Source organism: Protobothrops mucrosquamatus, unplaced genomic scaffold (assembly GCF_001527695.2).
Source record: "Protobothrops mucrosquamatus isolate PMUCROS unplaced genomic scaffold, P.Mucros_1.0 scaffold686, whole genome shotgun sequence".
Taxonomy (NCBI): Eukaryota; Metazoa; Chordata; class Lepidosauria; order Squamata; family Viperidae; genus Protobothrops; species Protobothrops mucrosquamatus.
In genome coordinates this window covers 4780-19103 of record NW_015386972.1, presented here as the reverse complement: position 1 = coordinate 19103, position 14324 = coordinate 4780, and positions in this window count along the sequence as shown.

The window sequence follows — 14324 nt, the reverse complement described above, 5'->3', positions numbered from 1 at the left end:
TATATGAAATATTTGTAGAGGCTGCAGAACTTAGCAGCCATGGGCTTGAGACCCTGCCACTAACTACTTCAATTCATAAAATTGACAGCTTGCAGAGACACCGGCATAAAGTATGATGGAGCCATTCCTGAGTAGTATAGTACCTGGTTTATTTACCAGTAGTCTTTTTCAGCTGGAAAGTGTTTGTATATCTTTATCTATACAATAAGTCTCTTGCTACTGGCTTGCATTCAACCAAGCTGGAAAATAAGTCGAAGAACCACATAACCACATGTAAAGCAAAACAATATACATGTACAGCTATAGGTATATGGTATATGTATATCATATAGGTATGGAAATTGCATGACTGGCTTGTGGCAATTGGGGAAGTACCTATTGGAGATTCACCCCAATGTTCTATTTTTCTGACCTTATTTTCTATAAGGAAGTTATGAGAGGATTACATCTTTATACGTACTGCAGGGGTATCATAGGTCATTTAAGGATATGCTTGCATAAAGCTAGATTGGAAGAATGTACTCATTTGCTCCATGAAGATATAATTAATGACTAAGAAAGTGCCTTAATTATTCTGTTTTTTCCCTCTTTGACATATATTATTAATACCCAACTCTTTAAAAAGTAGTTGTACATAAATATATAGTATGTATTTATGTATGTGTGTATATATGTATGTATATGTATATTTAGTCATAATAGAGCTGGAAGGGACTTAGAGGTCTTCTAGTCAAATGCCCTGAACAAGCAGGAGTCCCTATACCATTTCAGACAGGTGGCTGTCCAGTCTTTTCTTAAAAATCTCTAGTGATGAAGCACCTACAACTTCTATAGGCAAGCTGTTCCACTGGTTAATTGTCCTCACTGTTAGGAAGTTTTTCCCTAATTCCAGGTTGCTTCTCTCCTTGATTAGTTTCCATCTATTGTTTTTTGTCTCGCCTTCTGGTGCTATGGAAAATAAGTTGACCTCCTCTTCTTTGTGGCAGCCCTTCAAATACCGGAATACTGCTATCATATCACTCCTAGTCATTCTCTAGACTGGCCATATCCAATTCCTGCAACCATTCTTCATATGCTTTTGTCTCCAGGCTCTTAATCATCTTAGTTGCTCTTCTTCGCACTTTTTCCAAAGTCTCAACATCTTTTTTTGTAATGTGGTGACCAAAACTGGATGCAGTATTACCTGGTGTGATCTGGAATATAAAGATTTATAATGCGGTACTAATGCTTTCCGTGATTTTGGTTCTATGCCTCTGTGTATACAATGAAGGATTGTATTAGCTTTTTTGGCTGTTGCTTGTGGCTTATATTTGACTGATTGTCCACTAGGACTCCAAGGTTCCTCTCACAGTTACTGTTTTTGAGCCATGTTTTGCCTAATTTGTACTTGAACCTTTTTTGAGGGGATTTTGCATGTGTGTGTGTATGTGTGTGTATAAATACATATATGTATACTGTTTTGCTTTGCATGTGGTTATGTGGTTCTTGGACTTATTTTCCAGTTTTGTGAATGCAATGCAAATATTCAGTTTGGAGATTAGAACTTGAAAGGAACCTCCAAAGTGAATCATAGAAAGCATCTTTCTCCAAACATGTATAAGAAATGACTCACACACATCCAAATCAAATCTACCTCATTTGCCAATTTGTTTGAAAGTAGAATTCAGATGAATCCATTTCCTGAATAGATTTAAGTCTGTTTTGTGAATGGACACAATTCAAATGAATTTTTGTCTAATGCACAGACCTAATGAAGATAATAAACCATGAATGATGCAGGAGTATTTGGATTAAAGTAATTGTTCAGATCAACAATGTTCAACAATTTCTAAAAGACATAAACCTTTTATAGAAAGCCTTAATATGGCACAGCATCTCTTTTGGACCTAATTAGAATGTGAACACATTGCTCAACGAAGCATCGAAAAGCAGACTTAATCAGGAGTCAAATAAAAAATTACTAGGAAAATGAATCCTATCTGAGAGGGCACTGGAGACCAAATCATTTAGTTATAAAGAAGAACATTGACAGTACTAGTAAAAATAGTAGTAACAATACTTTTTTTTAAAAAAAAAGGGGCAAGTGTTCTTAAATGGAATTTTTTTTAATTAACCTAATCTTTCAAACATGTCTTTTGGATATAGAAGATACTGAATAATAACTTTCATAGCTTATATCTTACATACAGTAGATTTGTTCAAAAGAGTCATTATAGGAACCAAATTTGATGCAACATTAATTGCAAGATTGGACTTAACATATACACTAACACTTAAATCTAATCATACAAACTTTATACATTTATAAATGTATGCCCTACTGCTCTCCTACAAATCAGTATAGCTTACTATAATCACAATCAATTAAAGTAGTAGCAATGTATAAAAGAGACAGGGTCAACAGTTTAAAAAAACACTGAGATAGAATAAATAGAATTTAAATACATAACATTTACATTTAAAAAGCCTGCTAGAAGAGCACTTACAGCAGAAAGAAAAATGTCACCCAACAGATCAAAACTCTGGGAAGAAAAGTCATCCTTAGGAAGTCAGGAGTGCCACTTCCACCCATCCACCCACACATGTATGGCAACAGTTCTACAGATGTTTAGTCAAATCCCCCCAAGCAGGTCCTCAGAAAACATCTCTGTTACGCAGGTCTGGATTCCAAGCTCAGAATGGAGTCACTGGATAACCAGTTTCAATGTCCACACACAAGGTCCAGGAAAGCAAAGCAACCAGGAGTCAAATAGGCCAGGATACAAGGAATGAGCACACAAGACACAGAATTGGGCATGTTGCTCCAGCAACACTCAAGTCCTCAGGGTGGGGTTAAGTAGGCAATGATGGTGCAGCCCCTCAGGAGAGGTGAGGTTGCCTCCTCATGAGTAGTCTAACTGACTGGCATTGTGCCTGTCTCCTCTCTGCTCTATGTGTCTTTGGATCAGAGGGAAGTGTGGACTCCACCTCCTGCTCTTTGCTAATGGGCGGCAGCTGGTTCCTGGTCCTAGCCTGGAGCCTCCTGGCCAACTTGCTTCAGCTGTGGCTCGCCTCACTCAGCCTCAGCCTGTGGCTGGTCCAATTGATCCAGCTGAGGCTTCTCCACCAGGCTAGCATTCTTTGAGCCCCACACTTTCCTCTGCAGACTCAAACTCACCCTCTTCCTCTGAACTCACATCTGGTAAAAGGTTCAGGAGTGGATCCATTATACCAGCATGGTGTGTGCTGGTTCTTCTTCTGCAGTCAGTTCCAGTTGTGTTGTGTTGATGGGGGCACAGGTCCAGTTGTAAAACCTTAATATGTGCAGTGTTTACTTTTACTCTGCTATTTAATAGCTACATGAGGCTACTGGATGGATGATATTACCCAGGATTAGCTATCTTTGGTTATTGAGGATGCTCAATTATATCCTCTACTTCTGGCCACTAAGTGATGCTATCAAGCTACAGGGAGTCCTGGACTTACAACCACAACTGAGCTGAAAATTTCTATTGCTAAGTGAGACAGTTGTTAAGTGAGTGTTGCCCCATTTTGTGATCTTTCTTTCCATAGTTGCCAATTTCTGTCTTTTAGAAATTGTTTAGAAACTTGGTTCTGAATGGGTCAACACTCACCCAGATAAAGCTGGTGAAGAAACTGGAAGTTCTCCTAGACCAGGGCTGGTTGAGGAATTCTGCCAGGCATGTTGGTTGAGGAATTCTGGGAGTTGAAGTCCACAAGTCATAAAAGGGCCAAGTTTGAAGACCCCTGTCCTAGACTTTGAAACTCTGCTTGAGGAGTGGATGATAAGCTTGAGTAGGAGGGTTTTTTTCATAGTTATATCGTCTTCCTAGACTGGGAGACTCTGCTTATGATCACTTATGCTTTGGCCAATTCTTATTTGGACTATTGCAATATACTCTAAATGAGGCTGCATTTAAGTCCAGTCAAGAGTTGCAGCTAGTCAAGATTGCAGTGCAGGAAGTTATAGGCATGTCTTTGTTTACCTATATAACACCTCAACTCTGTGAGTGCACTTGCTTCCAATGGATTTCCAAGTACAATTCAAGATACTGATAATCACTATAAAATCCTTCATGGCATGAAGCCGAGTTATTGGTGGGACTGTCTTTCTCCAGTTATTTCTCTCTGTCCCGTCCAATCTGACAGGTTGGGTTTGCACAAGGTCCCTTCTATTAAACAATGCCATCTATTGGAACCCAAAAAATACACCTTCTCAATTGCCACACTTGCCCTCTTGAACAGATATTCTCCTGATACTTAGACAGTCCCAATTTTGCTGATCTTTCTTAAGGCACTAAAACCTGCCTCTTCTCCAAAGCATTGTACTTGAGTGAGCCTATTTTAATATGCTGACGGTGGTTTTCTATATTTTGCTGTGTCCATGAAATACAGTTTTAATTATGCTTATATCATTGATTGTTAGCTGTTCTAAGTTGTGCGTTGATTGGGCAGCCATTAAAAATTAAATAAATTCCACAGATACCTGTAGCTAGTGCAAAGTGTGATTTCTCTTAAAGCCAATGAATCCAACAATGTTCTTGATCAGGTGGAATCGTCCTGGTGAAGACTTTTAAATGGGATTTGCAGAAAGAATCCATAAATTACAAATCTGGTCTCCTGCTTTCTCCATTTCCCACCACAATTGTTCAGAGAGGATAAAGAAATAATCTAACTATGCTACTGAACTTACCTTTCCTGGAAAATCATGATAAAAGACAAAAAAGGGGATTAAAAAACAATACGGCCCATCATGTACTCAGACTCCAAACTAAATGAAAACAAAATCTCTGCCAGTCTTCTGCAAAGAGAACTTTGATTCTCTTTGATATACTGATTTTCACAACTGAGGTACAATTCTCAAAATCAAATTAAAACCTCACATTCTTTGTTTCAACACAAGGCTTTATATTGTCTTGCGGTCTTAACCATAATTTTCAATAGCCAAAAGGCGTTGATGCCTATGCAAAAAACTTGAATAAAAGCCACTTATTGCAACTGCCAAAGAAAAGCAAGGCAAGACAACATAGCCACTTTGCTCTTAGAAATGAGAGGACAATTTACTTTGTTTACCAGCTTTGTGGCAATGCTTCGTTTGTACTAGATTCCTTTCAAAGATTTACTGTACATGCTTTGTCCAAGGGCTGACATACTGTAACTGCAGTAACTAGAGACGCCGACAATGGTCACTCATGTCTCCATCATTTCATGTTTTCTATCTGGGGCTACCCTTGAGTATCATCCAGAAACTTCAGCCAGTGCAAAATATGGCAGGTTGTATGCTACTAGGAAATACCTAAGAAGTTTTATAGCACCAAAATGGTCAAGACAGTCTGTTTTGGGGGTGCAATTTGTGGTGCTCATTATATAATCTTTAAGGTCTTACATGATTGGAGACTGATAATCCATGCAATGACTTTCTCCTACCCATCTATCCTGTGAGATGCAATGAAAGGAGACTCAGAGACATGCAAGCTCTCTAAGTGTCTTCCAACTCTGGAATATCATAATCACAGAAATAATGTTATAGTGCTCATTCTGGATATTTAGAATACTGTGGCGGAGCTGACAATTAAAAAAAAATATTTGGAAACTGAGGCATGATTACCTGAGTACCTAGTATAAATGACAGCTATGACTAGCTGCTATTATTAATTGATTATGGTACAAAGTAATGGTATATGGTTGTATTATATTTTGCATGTTGATTATACTCTGATGATATATAGCTTATAGACAAATGATTGCAGATTCTATTTGTTTTATTTTAATAAGTTCAAGGGTTAAATGCTAAAATGCTGAGAGCTCTGCTCTGCTCTGCTCTGCCAGGGTAAAACTGACAAGACCGTAGCCAAATTTCTCCTTCTAGCATAAAAGACACAAAGATTTTGAAAACTATTTTAGTTTCCAAAACATTTTGGCTTCTGGCCCTTATGTGGGAACAAACAATGAGGATTTATATTTTGTTCCTTAAGTTATGTTCCCTTACAAGGATTAACGTATATGTTTTTAAACAAAAAAAAATATTGCACATACCTGCAAGCTCCAATGACTTTAAAAAAAACCCTGAAAATTCTAAGAACAAATATGGGCTGGTCATTGTCACTTTTAAGGGATTTGTGAACTATGATGCAAATGTTAATTTGCAATTTGGCATGCTTTGATTAATCCTGCAGAAAATCCCTTGATTTGTGAATTTCTGTTATCTACTAAAATACTAAAATTTCCTGCTTTCCATGTCGAGACACATCTGCTGTATTTCCAGGTATCCACGAGAGATACAATTTTTGGACAAATGATATGCAAAGAGAGGGCAAATGGAATATTTTAGTTGTGTACATCAGCTACATTTTTTGTTAATCACCATGTTATGTAGGCCAAAAAATATTCATTTTCCCATGAAGCCATTCAAGAGAGGCCAGCTTAGAAAATAAGAACCACCTGGATTCCTGGAAAGATTTTTATTGCTAGTAAGGTGTTGTAACAGAATCTTGAAAACCTGTCAAAATAATTCTCCACTCCACTTACAGCTAGTGAAAGCAAAATAGACTGTAAAAGATTGTGAGTCTCTTTCTCGTGTCTACCATCCCTTCTCTGTGTTTCCAGGGTCTCCTAGACATTGCATGTTTGCAGAATTCAGACTTGGTTGTAAGCTACAGAAAAACAGATTCTACTGCAGGGGTGTCAAGCTGCTGGCCTGCGGGCCAGAAGCTGTGTCCACCCCATTGCCACCAATGACAAAACCGACGTCACATGATGTTGCGAGTTTGACATGTCTGTTCTACTGTATTGGTAAGAGTTGTTTAGTAGACAAGTGGCTGACTCTCCTTCATTGGATTTGCCAAACAAAGATGCTGAGAAGGCCTTTGACAACTTAAATTGGGCCTTTATGTTTAATTTTAAAGTATGTTGTGAAAAAATTACCCTGATGGAATATTACATGCATTGTTTACATTATCATCTTTGAAATAGACTATTGCTGAAGTATTTATTCATTATTGCATAGACCTTATATTAAAACTAGATTGCCTAAAATCATATTTTTAGAGGAGAAAAGTAAAGAATTATTACCAGGAATGCATTCCATCCATCTTATATATCTTTGGCTTCTGCTAAATTCATACTTAGGCTTCTAAACTAAATTCATACATGCTTCTAAACTAGCATTTTTATTACCCTACACAAGGCAACATTTTGGCAGCTAAATCTAGTAAGTTGTAGATAACTGAATTTCAACAAGTTAAGCTTAAAAAATTAAATCCCTGCCAGATGGAACTGATGTTCCAAAGTGATTGATCTGGCTTGACCATACTTCTAAAGCTGGCTGTGGAATCTTGTATTTGCTAGTCTACAGCTTAAAATGGAGCTTCTAGTCAGTGGAACATTCACCCAGTTTCAGCTGGTACATCAGTTGTGGGCTTATGTGGATGGCCTCATGACCTCCAATAGGGTTATGTTCATTCTGTAAGGACTTATGTTGAATAGAATAGAATAGAGCTGGAAGGGACCTTGGAGGTCTTCTAGTCCAGCCCTCTGCTCAAGCAGGAGGACTATACTATTTCAGACAAGTGACTGTCTAGTCACTTAAAAACCTCCAGTGGTGGAGCGACAATGATTTCTAGAGGCTAGCTGTTCCACTGGCTAATTGTTCTCACTACTGACAGGAGAGAATCACTTTAGTAAAAGGATACAAGCACACTGCTTACTGCATTGGTCTTGTGTCTAATTCAAGACATTGGTTTTAACCTATAGGGTCCAACATGATTGGCATCAGGGTAGTTATAGAACTATTTCTCCTGGCCAGTTCAGCCTATCCTAGCTGTACAGGGTGGCTTGGTAACTGCCTCCACATTATGGAACACCTTATTGCATTAATACAAGAAGTCCAGAATTGATTCACACAGGACGATCAAATCAATATCAGATTTTTAACTAATGTTCCTGCCTGAATTGAAAATAGATAACCCCCAGTTAAGTATACTGTAATTGTTTTTAGATGTGAAGAAAGTATTAGTTAAGATCTCATGAAACTTCTTGAAGTGGGTTTTCATTTCTTTTGGGTTTCTGCAAGTATTTTAATATAGATTGACATGCTTTATTCAATTTCTAAATCACAGGATTATTTTAACAATACTACACCTTTTTCAGATTTATTTTTTATTTTTATTTTACTGTAGTATATATTTAAAAACACGATCAACCGGGGTGGGGGAAGGAAAAAAGAAAGATCCAATTTTTATTTTCAATCTGTTCTAGGCCTGTTCTGTTAATGTTAATGACTCTAACATTCTACTGGCTTTCTATATTGAATATACAAAATTTTGTTTCCATCCATAAACATTACCCCATCAAAACAGAGAAGCAAACCTTTTCTGATTTTTTTTTCATTGATTTTCAAGCAGGATCTGGCTAGTTTTTCTGATGATTAGATGTCAAAAATCTCACATTTCTTTTCTTTCTGTGCTGCCCATTGTTTTCTTCATGCTGTTCATAATTTTATTTTGTAAATTTCTTAAATTTCTAAAGATTCATCTTCACCTAAAGATATTCTTTCCGTAAATTTTCCATTCCTCTAAGTTTCCTCTTCCAAAATCTTCAAGTATTCCTATGAACATTAAGTGATTTTTACACAGTTCTGTTCCTGTACTCTACATACGGCTGCCTTGGAAGACTATTGAGGTGGTCCAGTGTACAGCAACAAGTACATTTATTGGCATGCCATAGTATATCCATATTACATTTTTATGTCATTGGCAGCATTAGTTATACAGGTTATCAGTAGACTTCTGGATATAATTGAAGGTCCTGGCTATCACTTATACAGCCCTTCATGGAATATGTTCTGGTTATTTGGGGACCATTATCTCCAGTAATTTCTGACTATTCCACAACAAATGGAACAAATTTGGCATGCACCAGATCTCACTGATTAAACAATGTTATTTAGTAGGATCCAGTCTTCTCTCTTACAGTGTCATTCCTCTGGAACAACATTCTCCCAAAGATTTGCATATTTCCAACCCCGATCTTGTTTAAATGAGGCATCCAAACCTGGCTATTACTTCAGGCCTTGGGATGGAGTGAATAATGGGGCACTTGTATGGTGTTGTGGTTCATGAGATGATGGTTTGAGATTTTAAGAATGAGAGTTTTAAGTTCTTTTCTGATTCCTTTTTTCCCTTGGCATCAGAATTTTTAGGAAGCTATTTCTATTGGTAAATTTGAAGTAATCTCCTTTTAAATGTAAGTGAAAGTTAATCTAGACCTAGTTTAAAACTCACTTGAATAGCTAAAGTAAGATATATGTGGTGAAGAAGAATATAACTCCAAGATTGGAGGCTTCCCATTCCATCAGATCACTGTAAATAACTTTACAAGACACTGAATAAATACGTTTGATAAGCACCCGCTATGAGAATTTTACTATGCAAATTACAACTACCTGTTAAGAAACTTCCTCACTTTAAAAGTTTATCATTGAGCATTTATCTTACCTTGTTCCCCTGTCTAAAATGAAATTAGGAACTTGAAATGTAATTTCTCTTTGGGTCCAGCTTGAGAATTACAATATGACCCTACTGAAATCTTGTCAGGCATTGACAAGTTGATAATTTATTTCCATGTGATAGAGGATTAAAGAGTTGCCAGGAATCCTATAGTCTACCAAAGCCTGCAGATGTATTTCCAACACATCCAGGTCTCTAATGTAACAAGAATGATGAAAGGACAATTCATCGTGACCCATGTCTAAGCTCCGCTTAATTTTTAGGTGCCTCAGGGGAACAACTTAAGCAAGCGGAGCCTGGCTAGCTTTCATCAACCCCGTTTAGCACTGTTCTGTAAGACAGGAAAGTTCCTCTTCAGAGAGAGGCAATCAGTTTTGCAATGTTGAATCTAACCCACTCTCTGAAGGATCATTGCTCACAAAGTTGTTTGCTGAAGAGCAGCAAATCAATCAATAAATCAACAAATAAATAAAATCAGCACGGTCATTTCACCAATAGGAGTACAATGATATTCTGAAACCTATAACAGATTGTTTAAAAGCTGCTTCAAATTGCTGCAAAATGTATAATTTGGAAGTCAAAATGCAAGTTACATATCTAACAGCAGGAAAGGATTTCAAAAACTAATCTAACAGACTTCAAATCAATACTAGATACAGTGAAAATGGAATTACATTAATTCCAACTCACTGAAGATATCTTTGTATAATCAAGATTATACTAAATAGATATGTGGATGCCTTAACTTATAGACTCTCTTTGACTGCCTCATATCCTCCAATCACAGCCATCAATTTGTTTCCATCTACAATATAAAAGCTGTTGAAATTGTCACCATTTAGCATGCTTAATAAAAGTTAATCTAAGAGTTTTCTTCCTCATCTAACAGAAATCTGGAGGCAGGTTGTTCCACTGGTTAATTGTTCTAACTGTCAGGAAGTTTCTCTTTAGTTCTAGGTTGCTTCTCTCTTTGGTTAGTTTCCACCCGTTGCTTCTTGTCCTGCCTTCAGGCGCTTTGGAAAATAGCTCTTCTTTGTGGCAGCCCCTGAGATATTGGAACACTGCTATCATCTCCCCCCTGGTCCTTCTCTTCGTTAAACTAGACATACCCAATTCCAGCAACCGTTCCTTATATGTTTTAGCCTCCAGTCCCCTAATCATCTTTGTTGCTCTTCTCTGTACTCTTTCTAGAGTCTCAACATCTTTTTTACATCGTGGTGACCAAAACTGGATACAGTATTTCAAGTGTGGCCTTACCAAGGCATTATAAAGTGGTATTAATACTTCACGTGATCTTGATTCTATCCCTCTGTTAATGCAGCCCAGCACTGTGTTGGCCTTTTTGGCAGCTGCAACACACTGCTGGCTCATATTTAAATAATTGTCCACTAGGACTCCGAGATCCCTCTCACAGTTACTACTATTGAACAAGATACCCCCTATACTATACCTGTACATTTGGTTTTTCTTGCCTAAATGTAGAACCTTACTTTTTTCAACATTGAATTTCATGTTGTTAGATAGCGCCAGTGTTCAAATCTGTCTAGATCCTCCTGTATCCTAAGCCTGTCTTCTGGAGTGTTGGCTATTCCTGCCAGCTTGATGTCATCTGCAAATTTGATGAGTTCCCCATCTATCCCCTCATCCAGATCGTTGATGAAGATGTTGAAGAGCACTGGGCCCACAACAGAGCCCTGGGGCACCCCACTACACACTTCCCTCCATGTAGATGTGGTTCCATTGAGGACCACATGCTGAGTATGGCCGGTCAGCCTGCTACGCATCAGTCTGGTGGTGATGCTGTCTAACCCACATTTTTCTATCTTATCAAGTAGTATGTTGTGATCTACTTTGTCAAATGCCTTACTGAAGTCCAAGTAAATTATATCCACAGCATTCCTCTGGTCCACTAATTTTGTCACTTGGTCAAAGAATGCAATAAGATTTGTCTGGCATGATCTGTTTTTGACAAACCCGTGTTGGCTTTTAGTAATGACTTTGTTTGCCTGTAGTTGTTCGCTGATTCATTGTTTGATTATCTGATTAAGTCCCATATACAGTAAATTAAAGAAATATCATTGGCCACTCATACAATCTTTTCAATAAACAATGATATTTTCTTATGCCCTTTGTATAAGCACACAATCATGAGTCTATAGCTGATGTAATTTCTAAATCATTAGAAGTTAATTGGGCTTATCATTTATATGGTCATTAAACTTCAATTCAATGCTCTATATGTAATCAACTGATATCAAATAAATATATGCTGCCAATCCTATTAAGCCTAACTCAGTTGAATAAGATAAAGAATATATTGCTGAACTGATGGGAAAAATGTGTGGCAACAGCCTGCTGTGCTGCCTCATTGTGGTCTCAGTGGGGCGTTCCTGGGAGGAATGAATGAACAACATTGGAAGTGTATGCCAAGAGCATCCTAACAAGGTTAGCCATAGCATGAAATCATCCCAGCTGTCCAGTAAAGCAATCAGGCACCAATACTGGGTAGCAATAACATAGGAAGATGCTGGAAGCCAAATATCTCTTTCATAACAATGGCAGAGGAATAAATTTGTATTGTCTGGGAGAAGGCAATGGTAAACCATTCGTGTATTTTTATCACTTGAATGGAGAACATAAAATGATTAACCATATAGTGCCAGATGATTGGCCCCTCGGTTGGATGGCATTCACCATCCTGCTAAGTAAGAGCTGAAGAACTTTCAGAGTACTGATGGTAATTAGAGCCTTGGGGAAATCTAGCTGCTGATGCTGTCATGCAGGAAAAGAAAATTCAAAACTGCAAAAACAAAATTACAATAGTAACATGGGACATAAGAAGCATGAACACGGGAAAGCTCATCTTAGGCATCAGCAAATTGGAATGGACAGGACTGGATCCTTTCAGACAGAGTACCACACTGTTTATTAATTGGGATATAAAAAACAAAGAAGAAACAGTGTTGGTTTTATAGTTAGAAAGTGTATAGCAAGAATGGTATTTGACTACAATGCAGTCAATGGCCAAATAATATTGATTACAATGGTGGATAACCTTTTAATGTGATAATCATTCATATTTATGTTCCAATCACCAATGCAGAAGAAGAGGGATTGGTGAGTTTGATGATCAAGTTCAATTTGAAATCAATAGGACATGAAAGCAAGATGTGATGCTTATTATTGAAGATTGCCGTACCAAAGTTAGAAACATGAAAGAGGAAAATATTGTTGGATTGTATGGTTTAGGAAACTGAAATGAAGCAGGAGACTGACTTAACAATTTCCATCACTCCAATGATTTCTTCATAGATAACACTGCCATCAAACAATCAAACAGCACCCCCATACATGGACATCACCAGATAAAGTATATAGAAATCAAATTGGCTACTTTATTACTAAAAGAAAGTAGTGAAGCTAAATTATAGCATCAAAGTCATGGCCAGGTCTAACTGTGGAACAGATCACAAACTGTTCATGTGCAAGTTCCAAGTGGAACTAAAAAAGAAAAATCACTAGTCAGTTTCCATGATTGTTATATACTCTACAACAGGGGTGTCAAACTCGCAACGTCACGTGACGTGTCTTTTTTTCCATTGCTGGCAATGGGGTGGGTGCGGTTTCGCTAAGATGCATCCGGCCTGTGGGCTGGCAGTTTTACATCCCTGCTCTACAATAAGAATCTGTTTGAAAGTCTTGCTAGACTTTCTTCCCCATTCAAGAAAAAATAAAATCACCCTCATTTCCTTCTCTTCCTCCTTTTTTAAAAAAGATGTCCATTTTATTTCTGTATATTTTAGATTTTTAACATCCCCAATAACTGTTTATATGGTTAAAAGTGTGAAGAAAAACAATTCTTTCAAAATAAATCAACTGTGATGAAGATTAAGAACCCTCATCTCTCTCTCTCTCTCTCTCTCTCTCTCTCTCTCTCTCTCTCTCTCTCTCTCTCTCTCTCTCTCTCTCTCTCTCTCTTTCTCTTTCTTGTCTTTTTATTGCCAGTTTTCTCTTGCCATTGAACTTTGTGATGGTTAATTTTTCCGGATGCTGCAATATTTGTGGATCAACTGAAGAAGAAATTACACTGAACACAAAGAACTTACTTCTGTGTAAATATGCATATGATTTGATATTTTTGCTGTAAAGTATTTGATTACTTTAATACTGTAAATACACCCCTGCCAGTAAAACCAAGAAAGGTCTGTTTTTTCATGTAGACAAGTGGATTAATTCCTAAAATCTCAAGTGGGAGGTTTTATACACTGCTGATAAAAAAATTAGTCTTTTGTGAATTTAGCAAATAGCTTTGTTGGGTTTAGCAGTAGTAAAAGCAGAAAAACCCATTTCTTTTCATAGCATAGTGATTTACAGCAAAGGCAAAAGGGAAAAACTTTTACACTATGTTCCAAGACAAGGAGTCAACCTCCAGTTAAGGCTCCATTGATTTCTTTGTATGATCACATTTCCCTCCTGCTGTGGGACTAAATGGAATCCCTATTTGTTATAGCAGATGTGGAACAAGAGAATTTTGAGCAGCAAAATAGGAATGAAACACCATATTATTCCTATCCTTCTTTGCATCTTTTAAAAAACTTCACACATGCTATCTGCATGGTTTTTGGCTACTCCCTTTCCCTATTTCTTGTTTAAGTGTCAGCTGACTTATCTTCCCAGACATTTAACAACACAGCATGGCTAGTAAAGCATTTTTATGAAATTCTGGGGCCTCTTAGCACACTTCAGTTAAGTGCTCACCAGGTATCTTGGAGCCAGCAGGAAACTAAACTGGAATAATATTTGCTGTCTTTGCTGCTG